This window comes from Ctenopharyngodon idella, chromosome 10 (genome assembly GCF_019924925.1).
Source record: "Ctenopharyngodon idella isolate HZGC_01 chromosome 10, HZGC01, whole genome shotgun sequence".
Taxonomy (NCBI): Eukaryota; Metazoa; Chordata; class Actinopteri; order Cypriniformes; family Xenocyprididae; genus Ctenopharyngodon; species Ctenopharyngodon idella.
This window is the reverse complement of record NC_067229.1, coordinates 14225329-14239955: the sequence shown is the minus strand read 5'-3', so window position 1 is coordinate 14239955 and position 14627 is coordinate 14225329.

Genomic DNA, 14627 nt, shown 5'->3' with positions numbered 1-14627 from the left:
ACTGTTGGATTTCTGAAGAAGAACAGGGTGAAAGTGATTCAGTGGCTCCTGATCTGAACCCAATCGAACACCTATGGGGAATTCTGAAGAGACAAGTTGAGCATCACTCTCCATCCAGCATCCAGTCTCTAAAAGAGGTCATTCTTGAAGAATGGAAAAAGATATATGTTGCAAAATGTCGCCAAGACTTGGTGCTGTCATTAAAAATCATGGAGGCCATACAAAATACTAGATGTAGTAGTTTTTGTTGTGGGGTGTACTCATTTTTGCATCACCCTAATTTGAGTAAAACTGAAAAATGTGTTATCTAAGTTATATTATTAACCTTACTTTCATGTTATAAGTTAAACAGATGTTATATAAAACTTTGTCTTGTCAACATTTTGGAAATTGTTTTTGTGTTCATTGAGATATTGTTTAAAATGTTACTTTTCAAAGGGGGTGTACTCATTTGTGCTGAGCACTGTATTTGTAGCAATAGCCAACAATACATTGTATGGGTCAAAAATATCGATTTTTTCTTTTATGCCAAAAATCATTAGGATATTAAGTAAAGATCATGTTCTATGAAGATGTTTTGTACACTTCCTACAGTAAATATATCAAAAATGTATTTTTGTAAGTAAAATGCATTGCTAAGGACTTCATTTGGACAACGTTAAATCCGATTCTCTCAATATTTTGATTTTTTTGCACCCTCAGATTCCAGATTTGTATCTCGACCAAATATTGTCCTATCCTAACAAACCATACATCAATTTAAAAAAATTTGTCCCTTATGACTGGTTTTGTGGTCCAGGGTCACATATGATAAATTTCACTTCACAGTCTGTCAACTCAAATGCTTATTGTGCCACTATAATCAAAGTATAAACCAGTAAAACTTAGACAAGAGATCAATTTTCTACATGGAAATTAAATTATTTAAATAAAAATATATAAAATATAACAACATTTATTCTATTCATTGAATCAATTTTCATTATATCTTAAATATTTTTGCAGCCAAAATGGATAGGTAAAATTACATTTACATAAAATATTAAATCCCTCAAATTTTATTTGAAATGAAAATCACAAATTCCCCAATGATTCAAGATACCGCTTGACATGACACAGTTTACCTTATGTGGGACAATTGCATTTTTCCCCCACTTAAGTCACTTTCTTCTCTTTCAGTTGATAACAGATATCCTAAAATATAATTAGGCATATTAGTTTATCGCATTTCTCCTTGCATAGAGGACAACTTAAAGAAAAAACTCCAGCTTATTCCACTCTCCCTGGTGTGCCACACATTTAAGTCTCTTACGTACGTCTACAAGGCCACTTATTATACCAGCAATCCACTGCAGTCACAGTCGTAAGCCATTTATAAATAAATGATCAGCTCTCTGGTGCTCATTGAGTCATTGTCTGTATCTCTGACTCACTCGCTGTCTATCTGCTTCGGTCTATCTTTCCATCTCGTCACAGTTTTCTGGAAGTGGGTTTTCAGGGAGAGCAAATTTTGCTGTTGTTCAGACTGAGAAGCATGCGAAAATAAAATGTAATCCCACCAACAGAAGATGCCTTGATAAGCTGCATTTCTCAGATGAATGTGAATGATTTGAAAAGGCAAAATTTAAAAATACTTCAGCAAGGGATTGGTGCTTCATTCAGTGAGACGTTAATCTCGAAGTAAATAGTGCCACTTTCATTCCTGGAGGGCAAAGTAGTTTGAATTTTACTTTTTACATTCAATTTCTGTGTAACTCTTTTAGCTCATCAGAAATCAGTTTTCTCAGCATTAGTCGGTCAGTGGCAGATGTTTGGAAATGACGCAGCTCAAGGCTCTGTGGTGAGAGATAAGCATTTTGCCTTTGATGAAAAGCTAAGCCTTTAGCTCTTAGTTCTCGGCTTTGGTTGCCGACTTGGCTTGGCACGGAGGGGGGCACTTGGGATTGCCATCGTCTGGAGGGTGACATGGCCCTTTGTTGATTGCCACTGTTTCAGTGGGCCCAGTGCTGGTGGATGTTGATGGATCTGCCATGTCTAGGCTCGTCCACACTCGGAATGCCTTTGTGCATCCTGGGTCTCTAACATCCCCTGACAAGGAGTGGAAGCATTTAAATGGGCATGGCTGTAAATGGTTGTCCAATGTAGTCCAAAATTATTTCTCATACAAAACTAAAATTCGTCTTCTTTGTGCATTAGTGGTGGGGATTTTTAGTGGCTCTTTCTGCAGTTACATTGTTATGCCAATAGCAACATGTGACTGTCTTTATGAATTACGTACTCAACTAACTCGTTCAACAATGTTGATTCATTCTCAAATGTAAACAATGGTCATTGTGATTTTGCCAAGTAAGACATGTTCCTGGATCAACATATTTTGTTGATCCTGGAACAACATTCCAGTCTGAAAATTTAGTCTTAACCCTATTCCTACCCCTAAACCTAATCCTACCCATAACTTATCCCTAAAATCAGAGGGGAAAGATAGGTGAATAACATTGATATAGAAGCACCTAACCCTAGTTGCAAGCCTAAACTTGACATAAACGGTAAACTTGTCCCTCAAATCTGATTGGTTGATTGGAATGTTGTTCCAGGATCAACAACGATGTTGATCCAGGAACATGTCTTACTTGGAAAAATCACGGTGACCCTCAATCATGCTTTTGGTCTGAATCAAGCGTGCCACACGAGTCCTGAAAAGTGAAGCCAAAGCTTCTCAATTGCCCCCAGGTGGTTTGTCCCAGTATAGGTCATAAACCCCGCCCTCTCTATTTGATGTAATTGAACGCGAGACAAACTAAACAATCAAATTACATTTCAAATATTTTTTTCCAAAGATGGTTTCTGTCATTTTAGGCAGTTTTTATCTCGCTGCTGTAAGTTCAAGTGTTTGTTTTTTTAAAATAAGTTTGGTTTTAGTAGAAGTAGTCACTGATTCACCAACAGACTTTTTCTGGGATTTTTCAGGAGATTTGAACTTTAACTTTAATTTCAACATTTCCATAACTGTTTATTTCACACCAACATAATGAGTTGTTCTGAGTGTGGGTGGGACCTTGATATCGCGGCTCCACTTCGTGCTCACTAATGCACACAGACAAAGGTCCCGTAATCAGGGCAAGATGTCAGCGCCATATTTGAACACTGGCGGCTTCACTTTTCTACAATGGAAGAGAGTGAATCACTCTCATGGACCTTCTCCTGGTCTGTTCCCGGCTGGTGGAATGACCTGCCACACTCTATCTGAACAGCTGAGTCATTAGCCATTTTCAAAAAACTGCTAAAGACATATCTTTTTCGTCAACACTTGACCCAGTAATATTAGCACTCACTCTTTATTTATATTTTACTTTTCTTTTTCGATTTCTATTCTCTTTCTCTATCTACAGGTGCTGGTCATATAATTAGAATATCATCAAAAAGTTGATTTATTTCACTAATTCCATTCAAAAAGTGAAACTTGTATATTATATTCATTCATTACACACAGACTGATATATTTCAAATGTTTATTTCTTTTAATTTTGATGATTATAACTGACAACTAAGGAAAATCCCAAATTCAGTATCTCAGAAAATTAGAATATTGTGAAAACGTTCAATATTGAAGACACCTGGTGCCACACTCTAATCAGCTAATTAACTCAAAACACCTGCAAAGGCCTTTAAATGGTCTCTCAGTCTAGTTCTGTAGGCTACACAATCATGGGGAAGACTGCTGACTTGACAGTTGTCCAAAAGACGACCATTGACACCTTGCACAAGGAGGGCAAGACACAAAAGGTCATTGCAAAAGAGGCTGGCTGTTCACAGAGCTCTGTGTCCAAGCACATTAATAGAGAAGTGAAGGGAAGGAAAAGATGTGGTAGAAAAAAGTGTACAAGCAATAGGGATAACCGCACCCTGGAGAGGATTGTGAAACAAAACCCATTCAAAAATGTGGGGGAGATTCACAAAGAGTGGACTGCAGCTGGAGTCAGTGCTTCAAGAACCACTACGCACAGACATATGCAAGACATGGGTTTCAGCTGTCGCATTCCTTGTGTCAAGCCACTCTTGAACAACAGACAGCGTCAGAAGCGTCTCGCCTGGCCTAAAGACAAAAAGGACTGGACTGCTGCTGAGTGGTCCAAAGTTATGTTCTCTGATGAAAGTAAATTTTGCATTTCCTTTGGAAATCAGGGTCCCAGAGTCTGGAGGAAGAGAGGAGAGGCACACAATCCACGTTGCTTGAGGTCCAGTGTAAAGTTTCCAGTCAGTGATGGTTTGGGGTGCCATGTCATCTGCTGGTGTTGGTCCACTGTGTTTTCTGAGGTCCAAGGTCAACGCAGCCGTATACCAGGAAGTTTTAGAGCACTTCATGCTTCCTGCTGCTGACCAACTTTATGGAGATGCAGATTTCATTTTCCAACAGGACTTGGCACCTGCACACAGTGCCAAAGCTACCAGTACTTGGTTTAAGGACCATGGTATCCCTGTTCTTAATTGGCCAGCAAACTCGCCTGACCTTAACCCGATAGAAGATCTATGGGGTATTGTGAAGAGGAAGATGCGATATGCCAGACCCAACAATGCAGAAGAGCTGAAGGCCACTATCAGAGCAACCTGGGCTCTTAGAACACCTGAGCAGTGCCACAGACTGATCGACTCCATGCCACGCCGCATTGCTGCAGTAATTCAGGCAAAAGGAGCCCCAACTAAGTATTGAGTGCTGTACATGCTCATACTTTTCATGTTCAAACTTTTCAGTTGGCCAAGATTTCTAAAAATCCTTTTTTTGTATTGGTCTTAAGTAATATTCTAATTTTCTGAGATACTGAATTTGGGATTTTCCTTAGTTGTCAGTTATAATCATCAAAATTAAAAGAAATAAACATTTGAAATATATCAGTCTGTGTGTAATGAATGAATATAATATACAAGTTTCACTTTTTGAATGGAATTAGTGAAATAAATCAACTTTTTGATGATATTCTAATTATATGACCAGCACCTGTATTTGTATTAAAAAAAATTTTAAAAAAAACTTGCTACGAGCACTTTGCTGATGAAACTGTGACTTGACACGGCACTTACATACTGTTGTACTCATGTTGATTTGATTGCTTCTACTATTCTCATTTGTAAGTCGCTTTGGAAAAAAGCGTCTGCTAAATGATTAAATGTAAATGTAAATGTAAAATGAGAGAAGGTTCGTCGTTCCATCTTTTTTTACAGTCTATGGTCTGAATTCAGAACAAGTGTGCCACAAGAGTCCTGAAAAGTGAAGGCAAAGCATCTTGATCGCCCCCAGGTGGCTGGATGCAGTATAGGTCATAAACCCAGCCCTCTCCATCTAATGTAATGGGACATGGGACAAACTAAACAATCAAATTACACCTCAAATATTTTTTTCCAAAGATGGTTTCTGTCATTTTAGTTTTTATCACGCTGACGTTAGTTCAGATGCTCGTTCTTTAAATAAGACGTCATGACGTCATAAATTAAAGTCATGATTGACAGCTGTGATTGACAGCTTCTCTGAGCGAAGCAGTCACTGAAGCATCAACAGACTTTTTTCTGGATCTTCAGGAGGAGATTGGAGCTTTAACTTCAATTTCCAGAACTGTTTATTTCACACCGACATAATGTGTTGTTCTGCAGTAAACTGTATTAACTGATTTTGCGGGAGTGTGGGTGGGACCTTGATATCGCGGCTCAATTTCAAGCTCGCTACTGCGCAGACTCAGGCTCCAAGTTCATATTAGCACACTGGCAGCTTCACGTACTACAATGGAAGAGAGTGAAGGTGCGTCATCAATCTTTTTTTACAGTCTATGATTCAGAACAACATTTGTGAGTTATGTGAGTCATATTAATTATTACACGTGTCTGGAATACTTGATGCTGATTGGTCAGTCACCACATTTGGCAGTCAAATGTTACCTATTTGCTGCTGTCTAGTAGAAAACATTGTGCGCTATTGTGATCTATAACATTGCTTAATGGGGACAGATGTGATGTTTCTATAAATTACGGATTACTGTAATGATCCATCAAAACACGACAAGTGCAATAAGAAGAGCCGTGGCAGTAATTTATGAACCATGTAAAAGTCTCCTTTTATTTGTTGCTTATTCACCTGCTTTCTCTCTTTCTCTCTCCATCATAAACATCCATGCCCCTTTTATTCAGATTTCTCTCATGTTTTCACAAATGTGAACACAGCACAGGAGTTCAACACTAACAGTGAAACAGAAGGTGAAGGATGCGTTTTTCCTCTTTTAGTTGGATGTTATGCTTTGCCAGACCATTGTCAACACATCCAAAGTCTGTATTATCACTACAGTTTTACATATTACATAAAGCCTTTGTAACATGTTGTTCTGTTCAATTATATAGTTTATTTTATTGTAAACAAACTTAAGATGTCACGCTTAAGTTAAAAATCAGATAGTCACGAAGGAAAAACTAGCAAAGCTAATCCTGCATTACATTGAATTAAACTGTAAAAGTGTAAAATTAACAGTTAAAACAGAACACATGATCTTGCAAATATATCTCCAAATGTAAAAAAAATAAATGATTTAGTATTTTTTTTTAGATTTAGTTTTTTTTTTTTTTTTTTTTTTATTAGTATATGCAATATATAGAATGAATACTAAAAGTGTACAGAATTACAATTTTATAACCAGCCTACATTAAACATGAAAATGCCACTTGCACTGAGAAATTTAATGCAGCTGTTACAGTATAATTTAATTAGACTTAAAAGACAAAGTGAAGATAAAATGGAAATAAAAACTAAATTTAAAAATCAAAACTATAATAACCTTGGCAATCCAGCCTACACTGCACATACTCACAGTGATATTCATGTTGATGACACAAATGTTCAGTACCACAGACCCAAAATAGAGACCTGCGGAGGCAAGCAATCAAACCAAGTGTGGACAGAAAGCAGTGAACTCTGGATGAACTAGCTTTGGTGGCTTTGATGAAAGTAAAAATAAATTAATAAATAATTAGCAGCAGCAAACTTGAGTGAACCCAATCAAACTTATCAAGTATTAACTTTGCTATGTCTGATTCCTTTTAAGTTCCATTATTTACATTGGTGGCCTTAACTTGTTATGGTGGCATGTTGAAATGCTTTCAAAACTCTTTTAGTGTCACTTTGATGCAAAAATAAATCTTTGATCTCATTAATTCAATTTTGTTTGTGGTATCTTCTGCCTCTTTGCCAGGAAATATTCACCTCAAATCGTCTCACATCAGTGGCAAATTACATTCCCGATGTGACCGGTCAAGAGGGAAAACAGGTTTATGGTGAAAATTGGAAGCTTGATGAAACCCCTTTCCCAGCCCACCATGGGTTACTGAATTTCGCTGGGGTTTATAAATCAAAAGGTGTAGCAATGGGGAGCCTATTGAATGCTAACACTGTCAGAGCCATATTTCCCGCCTCAACATCCCTGGAGACATTCCCTTTGATGACAGAGAAAGTAGGCCTACTTGACGTGAACGTGATAAATTCGCTGCAGTCGGGGATGTGTGGGGAAAAAGATGTTAAAATATGGCCTCTCATTTACAGTGTGGCTCCCCGTGTGACTGTGGATTAATGCTTCTCTGTGAATGCCGTTTATTCAGGCTGTATATGTCAAATACAACAGCAAATTTTACACTAGCAAAAGCAGATATTCCCAGATGTGGAAATCAACATCTTGTGTCATGTTACGGACACTGTTTGTCCCCACACAATTTGAGAAAAGATACACTTAATCCTTGGTTAAACCCTTAATGTACTTCATGTTAAGGCCACTTTTAATCCTTTTAACAATTTAGATGGCATTTCTTGTCCAATTAATGTTTTGTTCCTATAAATTTAAAAACAAGTGCATTATCTTATTTTGAATGTTTAAAGAGCATTAGGGTTTGAACAATAGTTAGATCTGAATAAATTGCTATTTATGCCGAGTCATCTATTTGTTTACGTATAGTTGTTGATCTTGAGTTGTTGCAATGCTAAAAAATTGTAAATGCCAGCAAGATAAAAAATTTCTTCCCCACCGCCATGAGATACTACCAAGCCATTTGCTCAGCAGAAAACCACAATTAGCAGCCATTTTGTGACTTTGTATGGAGTTTTTTAATATGTTGAACACCTACTTAAGTCATTCAGTCAGAAAGACAAAAAAAAAAATGCTTATTTGGATTACTCAAGAAGCTTTCATCTCTAGTAACTATTTAAGTATGTTTCTGATGATTGAAATTCATTATCATTTTTCATACAACTTTCATTATATGAGCCCATGTCTGCTAGTTATTATTTTTCACACGCAGCCTGCAGATAACCAAGAAGATTCTCTCCCACTTTCGGTGGCCATTACATTCTCTCAGAATCAAATATAAGCCTCAGATCTGATCTGAGGCACAAGTCACTAGGGAACTAATCTGAGCTGTGTGATTACCAGACAGAGACAGCAAGAGAGAAGCCATGTAGCCATACTGAGAACATGAAGAAAATTACCCAGAATACTCCAGATAGAGGACAGAGACAAACACGAAGAGAGATTGTCAGACAAAAACATGGTTGGAGGACAGATGCTGGAAGAGAAAAACAAGACAGGAGTTAAAAGGTTGAGTTATAATTGGTACCAGCAGTTCTTAAAGGGACGGTTCAACTAAAAATGAAAACGCTGCCATTGCTTAGTCACTCACGTGTCTTTAAAAACCTGTATTACTTTCTAGCTGGTTTTGTTAACTTTGTTCTGTGAAATGGAACGAAGGCTGCTATCTATGCACGACCCATAAGCTTGTCCAGGCTGCTTTAGGTAGTTGATAAGCTGAGCTACCAGCTGATAGTTCAACCTGGTAAACCATCTCGGTCACATGGGTTACAGCTGGTTGAATACCTTGCAGGGGACTGGTTGAGCTTCCAAAGTTGTTTGACCAATTTGACCAACTGGTTATCCATTGGGAAAAGATTTGGAGGAGATTGAAAATTAAACCCCATGGTTAAAATCCTGTTTTCATTGTTCATTTTAATTAGTTATGGAGTTCAAAATAAGTGTATTGGTTAAACAAAAATAAATTGTATACTATATATATATATATATTGTATACCTCTGATTTCAGGCCCACTCTAAATCTGAATAATGCTTCAAAAACTCACATTCCTGCTGATGCACACAAAAAGTTTAGCGTCTTTCCCACCAGCATATAAAGGTTCTGATAAGTGAAATGATAATGCCAATGAAAAGAAACACCTCAGCAAAAGATGGCTAATACTAAAGCCCAAGGACAAAAGAAGAGAGATACAGAGCAAGAGCTTACTTGGGATAAAAACTTTATAGAACCAGGCACAAGGGAATAGCAATAGAGATCTGATGTATTAATTATTCTATTTTGGGAGGAAATTTTAGAGCTGGGAAGTACTTTAAAGAATAGATAAAGGAATTATTCTGATTACATATATTTGTCCACCTCTATCTTTTTCTGACATCCTTTTGGGTCATACATTACCTCTTAATTATTACAGGTAATGTGTGAATAAGACAGCTCTCCTGAAATAGAGAACTATTTCAGGAAAGCTGTCTTATTCACTCTATGGAGTCAGATGTTATAGTTACAGCATCTACCAGCAGGGGTTAACTGGGCCATGCTGACTAGCCAAACCTTTGCCCTCTGTTCCAAGTGTGGGAAGGGACATATTGTGTGGAATCACTTAAAAAAAAAAAATCCAACTTCCTGTTTCAATAGGAAATTAAATGTGAACTCAGGAAAGAAAACTGCTTGTCAAAACTCTTCATGGAGCCTTTATAGGGTGGTCTTAGCTCCTGTGGCTTTTAATCCAACTGTGCAATAACAAACATCAAAATCCCGTGCCAACTATTAAAGCAGAGCCAACCACAAAGACCTCCGCCAATTCGCCAATTTTCTCTCACATACCGAGAGCACTAAGTACTAAACCTTTGTACATTATTCTGTATCACTATGACGAGATCTGTAACATGCAAAGAAATTCAGAAGATCACAGCAACACGAACCTTGTGAAATGGAGACATGGGGGAGTTGCGGAAGATGAAAACGAGAGGGTTCCTCAGTGTTATTCGTCTCGCACCCCTCAGGGAATGCTTTTGTCAAGAACGGAGGCTTGACAGCAGGAGAAACGATAAACGATTTGACGCTTCTCACCGGAGACCTTTGATCCACAATTTCTTTGTAACTAAAGAGGTCTAAGCATGTGAAATAACTCACGGAGGTCATTTTCTTGTCAAAAGGGACTTTTGGACAAGCCTTTGAAAATTTGCACCATGCAGTTTGGAGAAGTATTAAGTTCGTTTGTGACCAAATAATATATGGATAATTTTTGGATGACTCAGGCCTCTCCAATGCACTTTATGGTTTTCTGCACTCGAGCCGCTGCTTTATTCTCACGTCCATCTCACTTCTGTCAGCCTGCTGTCCTCTCTGTCTGAATATCTATACTGTGCACTCTTAATAACCAAAGCATCTTTTGTTTTCATACTTCGCAATTAATCTGCCCCACTTGGTTGTATAATCTCGGCAGAATCTATTCGCTCTTTTTCTATTAGGAATAGTCAATGGGTTTTGGCCTTGCGCTCCAGCTGCAGACCGACTGACCCTGCTGTTGCAAGTGCATTATGGGAATGTTTCCTGTTGTGTCTTCTTATGCTCTGACCATTCATTGTAAAATTCAGTGTATGAAAAACTCACATCTTGTATACTTCCTCTGTTTCTTTGCTCTTCCTTCTTTATCGGGTGGTTTGCTTTGGTAGTGTTTTTCTGTTTCCCTGCTGAAAAACAAAACAAAACAAAAACAGTGGTCATACTGGTTTTTAATGCATGCTAGCCGGTCTGTTGCTAGTCTAAGGTGGTCTACCAAGTCAACCTTTAGCCCCACCGGCTGGTAGTCATTCTGTTTACACCAAATTGATAATGTTAACAGAGAGATTGCTAGAGAATTGTTTATATCAGATGTAAACGGGGCTATCAAGATCAGCTTGGACCAGCATCAGGCAAAACCATCTATTATCTGAAGATGGTGTTAGCCAGAATTTCCAACAGGGTTCTAAGAAAGATATGGAAAATAATAGGTTGTTTATGGCAAAAACTTCTGTCTTAGTCTCTTTCTTATTTACTTTCTTGTTGCACTTGCAACGTGAGTCACATCCTCAGTGCTCTACGAGAGACTCAGCCCCATGTACATTACAGAAACGCAGCAGTGTTTTCCGATAAAGGATGACCCCTACGGGTTGAGTGGGAGGGTAGTGTTTGTATGTGTGTGAGAGTTTTGGGGGTGGATTAAGAACCCGCTACTCGCAGGTCAATTACCCTATTAGCTCCCTGTCTGCATGCCCAGTTACCATAACAACACACTTGTACATCAGTACCTCAGATTCCAGGCAAGCCGTTTTTGAGAGTTCTAGAACACTTGTTGGATCTTGCATCACATTCACATGTACAGTAAATTATACAAGATGTGAGTTTTTCATACAAACGGGCTAGTAACACGGCAGGGGCTAGTAACACGACAGATCTGGATCGATTGCTCCAGTCGGCTCCTGTCTGCCTCGCTGCTCAGAGTGGTTTGCATCTGTAGCTCCGTATAGCTTTGTTTTGAATCTCTTACTATCATTTCTTGTTGTTTATATTATCATTGCCATATATCTAATATTGCCTATTGCATTAATCTGACGTCGCTAGCTTTTAATCTAAATCGCTATCACAACGCATTAGCATTTTGCTAGCTTGTTAACTTGTCATCAGTCTCTCGCGCGCTCCTTTTTCTACGCATTCATCAAACAGCTGTGTCGGATCAGTCTACAAACACAGTGAGTCATGTCATCCTCTTCTTCTATTGTTACTTGCTCTGTCTGTCACATGCTTAGCATAGTTCTCTCTGTCAGCGACGAGGCATTCACATGTCATAAATGTAGGGAGATAGTCAGGCTGACAGAGAAAATCTCATAATTAGAGACACGCATCCAAACTTTAATCGAGGATAGTAAGAATGCAAGGGCTTTAGATACTGTTTTAGATGCGACTAGCTTAGTGAACTCTGTACATTGTTCGGTTCCGGCTGTAGCGCCTGCGCATCAGGGCAATTGGGTGACTATGAGTCGTGTAGTCGTGGGGAAAAACACAGCTCTTCTGTTCCGATTAGAACATCAAACAGGATCTCCCCACTCAGTGACGCACCCACTGAGAATCCTGTTGAAAGTGCCCTAGTTATTGGCGATTCTATTACACGGAACATGAAAATAGAGACACCAGCCACCATAGTCACATGTTTGCCGGGAGCCAGAGCGCCTGACATCAAAGCAAATTTAAAAGTGCTGGCTAATGCTAATCGTAAATACTACTAATAAGATTATTATTCACGTCGGCACTAATAATGTTCGACTTCGCCAGTTGGAAATCACTAAAATTAACATTAAAGAGGTGTGTGAACTCGCAGGTACAATGTCAGACACTGCAATTTGCTCTGGCCCTCTCCCTGTTCGTCGGAGTGATGAGATACTTAGCAGACTATCATCACTCAATGGCTGGCTGTCTAAGTGGTGTCCGCAGAATAATATAGGGTTCATAGACAATTGGAAAAGTTTTTGGGGCAGACCTGACCTGTTGAAGAGAGATGGTATTCATCCCTCCTGGGATAGTCCCACTCTTCTCTCTAGTAATATGGCACATAGTCTTAGAGCTGAAACATGACAAACTGGGGCCCAGGTCAGGAAGTAGACATAATGGCTAAACCGACCGTTTGCTAGCTGTCTCATGTCACAGAAGTCAGATAAATCCCAACACATAGAAACTCTTTCACCTAGATATTATCACATAGAGACTGTGACTGTACCCCGAATTAGTAAATACAAAAAACTCCCAAACCCATTTAAGGGTAAAAATTTAATTGATGTTCAACAAATAAAAAAAACAAAACAAATATAATACTGATGAACAAATTATAAAGCTTGGGTTGCTGAATATTAGATCCCTTTCTTCAAAAGCACTTATTGTAAATGATATTATCACAGACAATAATCTAGATGTGCTATGTTTGACAGAAACCTGGCTAAAACCAGACGATTACATTACTTGAAATGAGTCTAGCCCTCAAGGTTACTATTATTGACACGAACCATGTCGGAAAGGCAAAGGGGGAGGTGTTGCTGTAATTTATAGTAATATCTTTAGTATTACTCAAAAGTCTTTCAATTATAATTCCTTTGAAGTAATGGTGCTTTATGTAACATTATGTAATGTAAGTGACAAATTTGAAATTCGTACTGGCTACTGTATACAGGCCACCAGGGCACCATACAGACTTTATCAAAGAATTTGCTGATTTTCTATCGGAGTTAGTACTGGCTGTGGATAAAGTCCTAATTGTTGGTGATTTTAATATCCATATAGATAATGAAAAAGACGCATTGGGATTGGCTTTTACAGACATTCTAAACTCTATTGGAGTTAGACAACACGTGTCAGGACCCACTCATTGTCGTAATCATACTTTAGATCTAATATTGTCACATGGAATCGATATTGATGCCGTCGAAATTCTGCAGCAGAGCGATGACATCTCAGATCATTATCTAGTCTCGTGTATATTACATTTAATCAAGGCTGCTAAACTGCCTCCCTGCCACAAATATGGTAGAACTATCATTTCTACACTAAAGATTGCTTTATAAATAATCTTCCTGATCAGTTTCATCGCCTTAGCATAACAGACAGCTTAGAAGAACTCAATGTTGCAACAGAAACTATTGACTCTCAAATAATGCGTGTAAATGGGAACTCCATCTATAAGAGTCAAATAAACACGACAGACAAATCCAAATTAAACCCTGCGGCTCGTGACGACACATTGATGTCCTAAGACACGAAACGATCGGTTTGTGCGAGAAACCGAACAGTATTTATATAATTTTTTACCTCTAAAACACCACTATGTCCAACTCCATTCAGCATCCGGTTAGTGAGGTCAAAAAAACGTGCTCTGATGACGGAAGTGATGTCTCGCGCTTTGCTTCAATGAGTGCGAGACATCACTTCCGTTGTCTGAGCGCGTTCAGACCTCACTAACCGGATGCTGAAGGCACCGCAAGGCAAGGCTCAGTACTAGGACCATTGCTTTCCACTCTGTACAAGCTTGGGAGATATATTATTAGGAAGCATGGCGTTAGTTTTCACTGTTACGCTGATGATACTCAGCTCTATATTTCTTCGCGCCCTGACGAAACTTACCAATTCACAAAATTAATGGAATGCATAGCTGATATAAAAAATTGGATGACCAGTAATTTCCTACTACTAAATTCAGAAAAAAACAGAGATTCTAATTATTGGACCAAAAACCTCTGCACGTAATAACCTAGAATATTGTCTAACACTTGATTGCTGCTCTGTTAAGTCTTCTTCATCAGTTAGGAACCTGGGTGTGCTCTTTGATACCAATCTTTCATTTGAAAGCCACATTTCTAGCATTTGTAAAACTGCATTGTTCCATCTTAAAAATATATCTAAACTACGACATATGCTCTCAATGACAAATGCGGAACAGTTAGTTCATGCGTTCATGACCTTAAGGCTAGATTACTGTAATGCTCTACTGAGTGGTT